A 7,615-nucleotide genomic window follows, 5' to 3' on the forward strand; every position below is an offset into this window, starting at 1 on the left:
GGTGAGATTTGCCAGAGTCTGTCTGCTAAAAAGCCCCCCTTAGTAAGTAAATAAGTAAGCCCCCCTTGGTAAAGGGCCACAGTCTCCTGTAGTGTAAACCAGTACTTAGTGTCATGGAAACTCATGGAACTACACCAAGTTTACACCAGTTAATCAGTTATACCTGTTTATAGTTCATGCCCTGATAAATATTTAGCCAGCAGAAGGCAAGGTTCCTTATATTTATTCTACACTGACCAGATGAACGTCAGGCCAGGGCATAGCTTCCTCTCTATGGAGCTGCAGATCCATCCCATCCCCACTTGCCCCCACATCATCCCAAACAGAGCTGCCACAACCTTCCCCAAAGTGATTTGAAGTCACTCAGGTAGCGAGCTGAATGCAACATTAAGGAATTCAACCCTTGTCTAATTAAAGACAATGCAATCAACTGGTCCACAAACACTTAAGGATCTTCTTAATAACGCTATTTTTATCAGCTTGAGTGCCAGACACTGTAGTGCAAGGTGATCATTAGTGCTGATATCTGAAGTCAGGAAAGTTTTAGCTTACTGTATTTTCTCTCATGAGCTTTTGCTCTCTGCTAACCCACTCCCTCTGCCATTACTATGCTGGCTCCCATTTGCTGCTAGGATCCAATATAAAGTCATTTGCTCTAAATTACTTTAAAAGTAATGCTTTGCTTCCAAAAATACACTCTTAATAACCAGCTTCTAGGCAGAATTTTAGGATACAGGAAAATGAAAGAAATAAAAGGAACGTACTAGAATTGCTTGTAAGTGAAAAAATTTGGGACAGTTTTCAAGAGGTACATTCTTCTGGGAAGATGCATATTGTCTATTTGTTTGCCTTCATTTCCTAATTCAGAAATGGCTTTTTGATTCCCAAATATATTTATAACAAAATAGTTTATCCATAAAATTAGACAACTTCTGTTGCCCAAGCCTGTCACTTGTTGCCCTAACTGTTGCACAGAGCAGCAGTCGGAGGGCAAGTTACTCTTGGAGGCACATAATATTCCCACAAGGCCCTGTTCCATTAAGAGAAGAGCTGAAACTTGATGGCAAAATCCACAAAATGCTATAAATGCAGCTGGACCCCTCCAGCTGTGATATACACAGTGATTCAGCACATGAGCTCCGGAACCGCTTTTGGCGGCTGGATGAAGTAAACCTGTCTATGCAGAAGTCTTCACCGTGGGATTGTGCAAACCTCACTTGTTTTCTCACATGATGGAAACTCCTGCACGTGCAGGGCATTGCTGTTTGAAAGTCTGTATGTCTTGGTGAGTGAATATAACACTGGCTATAAGATCCTTATGCTGCACTAAATGGAGCACTGGGAAATCCCCTTGTCTTCATAGAAGCTTTATTAATTTCAAGCGGATTTGAGGAAAGTCCCCTTGGCACAACTCAGTGCAGGAGGGAGGGTCCAATTAGGATTGCAATCGTTTGACTAGTGCCAATGCATAGGATTTGTTTTCAGAGTTCATTTCTTTGCCTAAATAAGGAATTTGAATTAAGAGGAAAAAGTATTTCATACCTGCCAGGTAGAAAGTTTTCCCTCGGCAAAAGACTTTTAAATTAATTAGTTGCCATGATGGTATCACACTGCCTGATGTAGGTCTTGTAACAGTGCTAGTGTGAGGTGGAGATTTTTCAGCCATGCGTTTGGGAATTCTATCATCTGTGTTGAAATAAACACTGATTTTTTTTAGATTGTTTGTGATTCCCCTTATGAAAAAAAAAGGTACAGGAAAAGAAGGCAACAGGACAGAAGAGACATTTCCAGTGTATAAACAAACTCAGACTACTAGGTCACTGATGTCTCAAATGCTACAACTCATTGGGGGTGGAAAGAGAAAGCAATACATAGGGAGTCAGCTGCAGCCATCTGTCTCTGAGGAGCAGCTGCTGATGAGATGCTGTTATTAATGAAATGGGATTGCTCAGTGCTGTCGATTTACTGCAGTGAGCGTAGCCAACTCTGATTCATGCTACCATTATGGCTACCATGCCTGGGAGGCAGCAGGCTTTGTTGGTAGCATTGATAATACTTGGGACACCTGTGGTTCAAAACGCATGTGAAAAGCAGTAGATTCCGAGTGCTTAAGCAGACTTTTGTGGTTGAATTGCCAGGTGACTGATTGACAGATCCCAGAGCTCAGAGTTTCCTGGCTAGCGATTCTTGGTCATCTGGGAGTTGGTGAGTAGGAAATGACATTAGCTGTGTTATTCAGATTGGAAAAAAAAATGAATCAGTGGGGTTTGGAGGAATAATATACTGCTAGCAAGGAAGTGCGCATACAGATAAGACACTGTCAAATCACTCTGAGAATAGTTGTGCTAAACCTGTATCTACATCAAAGAGCTGGGGCTGAGCTTGCAGATCCAAGAGCTGATAAGGACATGGGCTCACCAGGCTGCGTGTGTGCACAACAAGCCTTTTTTTTTGTTAACATTGATGGCTTGAGCTCAGGGGCACCTGAACTCCTGTGATAAATGAGTTAGTAGGATGACAGTGAGGATTCTCTGCAGAGCAAGAGGTGTCCCTTAACAGCAATCCAGGTCCTTCGGCCCAATCAGTTTTTAATACAACACACGAAAAAGTACCTGACGTACTGCACTCAGCTTTGGTACTTCTGTATTTCCTGCTGCATTTTCTATAAAACTGTATTGTTGATGTTTTTATGCACTTTTCTAACACAAATACATGTCTAGTCGAAGCAATTCTGATGCTGGGCTATAGGGTCAGTCTTTCTCAGAAAACAGTCCATTCTGTGTAACAGCTTTCATGAGAGATGATCTAAACTTGTGGTTGTGACACTTATCTGACTCAAGGTCCTGGGTGTTTGAGACCCATTTGTGACGCAGGCAGCTGTCTGATGAGGTCCTGCCCAGCAACTGTTCTAAGGTACCCACCTTAGTACGAAGTTTAGGTGGACATCTCCAGGAGGTTCGCCCCTCCAGGGCCAAGTGGGAGAGTTGCCCAATTTCTGGCTGAGCCATTTGGGCATTTAGCCATAAGGTCACTTAGCGCAGTTTCCTATTGGAGAGGTATTTGGAGCAGGGCCTTTGCCTCAAGCGTGAGGAACGCATTAAATTTGTGACAAGGGACCCAGCAGCCTCACACAATGCGATGCCCAAGGATCTTGAGGATTGGTTTCAGGACAGCCTGCCAACAGTTTGTAAGAGGTTGCTAATTACTATCAATTGCAGTGATTTTTCCAAAGGAAGTGGATTGCAATTGCAAATTCACAATTGCAATTTCACATAGACCACAAAGGAGCCATCTGAATAAACAGCCTTTGATTCACCACCATCCTCTGCTGGATTCAGTCTGCTGACTAGCTCCATACCCTGTTGTTGCACCCCTAGCTATCCCCTGGGTCCTGAGCTTTTCATAGAATCAAAGAACAGAAGGGAGGAAGATACAATGGGGCAGTTTGTGCCATGAAGCAAAGATGGAACAGCTGATTTCTAAGTGGACAAAAAGAATCAGGGCCCTTATACTGAAACAGTGCCGGGTGTTGCTGTGATTTGTGCTGAAGGCCACACTTAGGACTGAGGCAGACAAGAACACAGATAGCACATGGGGGCAGCTGGATGCAAAAGCAAGCTCTTACAGAAATGGCCTGATCTTTTGTGTCTGATAGTGGTTATGGAGAGGCTCTGCCATGGCACAGTGGCTGGCACTGTTTTGAAAAGGGAAATGGTGTGGCATCATCACTTATTTTGCGCCTACCAAAAGGCATCCCTGGATTACATGCCTTTCTTACACCTCTGGCAGATCCTTTTAAGCTTTGCCCCATGCACAGGCTGCAGGACAGCAGGGCATGGTACAGAACTGGAACCAAAGATGTGTAAACTACTATGGTTAAGGATTCAAAGGTAAATAATTAGTGGATGCCAGCAAGGCACCCAGAAAATCTTTCACATTGAGGCAATTTCACTTCAGAAAGTATAACATCACTCTTCCAACAACGTTTCCTTTTCATTATGGCCCGTCTTGAGAGCATCCTGGTGTTTGAAACAGCCTAAGCACTGAGGCCTGGGCTTCTGAGAACTACTCTGTCATTTTTCTCACAGGTGTCCAGTATGCTTTTCATTTCCTAGATTCTTTTCGAGCGACTGCTGCTCAGGGACGATCAGATGTCTTCACATCTGACCACACAGAGCTCAGAGGGTAGTGATTAGGGGCACAGAGTCTAGTTGGAGGTCAGTGACGAGTGGTGTTCCCCAGGGGTCAGTACTGGGTTCAGTCCTCTTCAATATATTCATCAATGACCTGGACGAGGGGATAGAGTGCACCCTCAGCAAGTTCGCTGATGACACAAAGCTGGGGGGGTGGCTGACACACCGGAAGGCTGTGCCACCATACAGAGAGACCTGGACAGGTTGGAGACCTGGGCAAAGAGGAACCTTATGAAATTCAATAAGGGCAAGTGTAGGGTGCTGCACCTGGGGAGGAACAGCCCCCTGCACCAGTACAGGTTGGGGGCTGAGCTGCTGGAGAGCAGCTCAGCTGAAAGAGAGCTGGGAGTCCTGGTGGACAACAGGATGACCATGAGCCAGCAATGAGCCCTGGTGGCCAAAAAGGCCAGTGGCATCCTGGGGTGCATTAAGAAGAGTGTGGCCAGCAGGTCGAGGGAGGTTATCCTTATCCTCCCCCTCTACTCCGCCTTGGTGAGGCCACACCTGGAGTACTGTGTCCAGTTCTGGGCTCCCTGGTTCAAGAAGGACAGGGAACCGCTAGAGAGGGTGCAGCAGAGAGCTACCAAGATGATTAGGGGACTCGAACACCTCTCTTATGAAGAAAGGCTGAGGCATTTGGGTCTCTTCAGTCTGGAAAAAAGATGGCTGAGGGGGGATCTTATCAACACTTATAAATACTTAAAGGGTGGGTGTCAGGAGGATGGGGCCTGGCTCTTTTCAGTGGTGCCCGGGGACAGGACAAGAGGTACTGGGCACAAACTTGAGCATAGGAAGTTCCACCTAAACATGAGGAGGAACTTCTTTACCCTGAGGGTGGCAGACCACTGGCACAGGCTGCCCAGAGAGGTGGTGGAGTCTCCAACTCTGGAGACATTCAAAATCTGCCTGGATGCGTTCCTGTGCAGCCTGCTCTGGGTGACCCTGCTCTGGCAGGGGGCTTGGACTAGATGATCTCCAGAGGTCCGTTCCAACCCTATGATTCTATCATTCACGAGATTTCCAGCTATTTTATGTAAAAATATTCCTGTTTTAAGGTTTTCATGGTCACTTAAGACTTTTATATTCAGGAACTATTTTCCTTTTCTCTGAAACTTAGGGTTTTTCTTAATACAGCATCCTTATGCAATAGGCAGTTCTGGAGCTGTGTCTGCATCCCCTGAAATCAATGAAATGCCACTGGGAGCAAGATCAGGACAAATCGTAGAAAATGAAGAACTTTGAGGTCAAGGCAGGAGACCTGTCTCCTGCTGTGACACTGGAAATGTCTAGGTTCCCCAGACCACAGTTTCAGAGAGGGAGAAAGTTTAACTGGAAGAAATTACAGGAAAAGTAGTGTCCTGTACGCTTTTCACACAGGACACAGATTTGCTCTAGTTAGTGGGATAAGGCAGTCCAAACGTACAGTGTGCTATATTTTTTTCAATGGTATTGTTGTCCCAGGTGTTTGACAGCCCAAGGCAAAACCAGTACAAAATCTTATCTGACTCTTCCACCCCTTCTCTCTAACCATTGAGCTTCTAATGCTGTTTGTCTCTGTATTCCCTGTTATCATGTCTGACGCAATCTGTTTCTGCAATTTAGTATCAAATATGTTGTCCCAAATTTTTTCATTCCTTAATGTGCATAATAGACATTTACAAGAACTGTAAGAATTCAGCTTTTACCCAATTAGCTTTTAGCTAATGCCTTTTTATTTTTAACCACCAGCTCAATTTAAGAAAGCAACAGTATAGAATGCCAGTTATCTCATTTTTTGAGGGGTCAAATTTGCTCACACCAAATATCTTAGTCGATAAGGTGTACCACTAAATTTAACCCTTGAGTCTTCAAGAACCATACTTCCCAGAATGTCTCTAAAGTGTGGGGTCTTTATGAATAATAAGTGGGCTCTACCAAAATATACAGAATAAAATTTGACACATATCTGTTCTTCAAATGCATCAGACTGCACAGAAATAAAAGAAAAATATATCCACCATCCATATAAAGACTGCTGCATAGTGGATATTTCCTACCACCTAACCAGGGTTTACCCCATAATTTTCTCAGGAAATAGACAGCTCCTTGATGTTCCCTTCAGATGAAGCAGTCTTTACAAAAGCAGCGCATAAGAGAACATTGGACAGAGACTGCAACAGCTGATCAAGACGAGAGTTGTGTCCTGTCTTGTGTTTCCAGTGTGGACAGCGTGGTGCAGGGTTGGTGAGAGGAGCTGCTTAAGGCAACGTGTTCTTCAGTAAGCAAAGTGTAAGAATGAGTATTTTGCCTGCTATTTCTTAAAAGTTTGTTTGGGTTTTTTTAAATGACCTTTCCAATTCTGTGTATTTAAGCAAACAGATAATCAAATGCTAACTTCAATGTAAATTTGGACAAGGAAACTAGAGCTGCTCCCTGTCAGAATGAAGATGAATGCTTTAAGTGTGGCTTAAAGCTGCTGTCTTCTATGGGCAGGGTGAGCACGCAGCCATCCATGGGATGAGAACACTGCCACAGAATTCATTACAAGCTAGATCAAGAAGCACACACTTATTGCAGGGATTGCCATTTTCTGCAAGTTTGTAAAAGTTCAAAATGGCATAGCTCATCTCTACACGTTATTGCAGCATAAAGCAGCCTTACCCTCATCATGCTGAAATAATTATTTCCTCTTCTAGGTGAGGCAATGTACATATACAAGCAAAAAAAATGGTGGTGTGGATTTGTTCCTGACTTGTTAATGTCTGTCTAACTATATATGCAGATTAGGTATTGCCCCTGAAGGCCTGGAGAGCGGCCAGTGTGCCTCTTCCCTGGTAAAGTTGATGTAAACAGTTATGCATAAGCAGCGTTTGTTATTACATGCTCTGAGTTACTCCAGCTTCCCAGTTGTTCAGGCCAAGATTTTGTTCTACAGTTTCTTATCTCTGCTTCTGGAAGAGTGGCAGTTTCCCATGTACCCTCTACTTTGCAGCTCCAAAGTGATCTTTCCTCTAAGATCTTAGAGGAATTTCACCCCAACACACATATCCATGACTATGACAGTAATAGAAATTGGCATCTCTGTTTCCATGGTGCCATTGAAGCCCTCACTGTTTTGTCACTCTCTGAACCGTCTTTGATCAGAGCTGCAAGATTTCCTCCTGCCACGGGGCAGAGGTGTGTGCGCGGGCGCGTGCACACATGCATGTGTGTGTGTGCGTGGCGGGGGGTGTGTGCGTGTGTGTAGAATTTCTGCTCTGTCATCTGCACATAACAGGTATCTCTAAAGCCAGTCAACTGCGCCACCAAGTTTGGGCCCAAAGTGGTCCACGCAGAAGTCTTCATTTTAATCGAGCTTTAAGAAAACAAGGAAAACAAACCTGTGGCATTTTGTATTAGATATGTGTGTAGAGAGAAACAAAGGCCCCCTCTTCTCCTTATAG

The sequence above is a fragment of the Larus michahellis genome, chromosome 3, assembly GCF_964199755.1.
Source record: "Larus michahellis chromosome 3, bLarMic1.1, whole genome shotgun sequence".
In the NCBI taxonomy this organism is placed as follows: Eukaryota; Metazoa; Chordata; class Aves; order Charadriiformes; family Laridae; genus Larus; species Larus michahellis.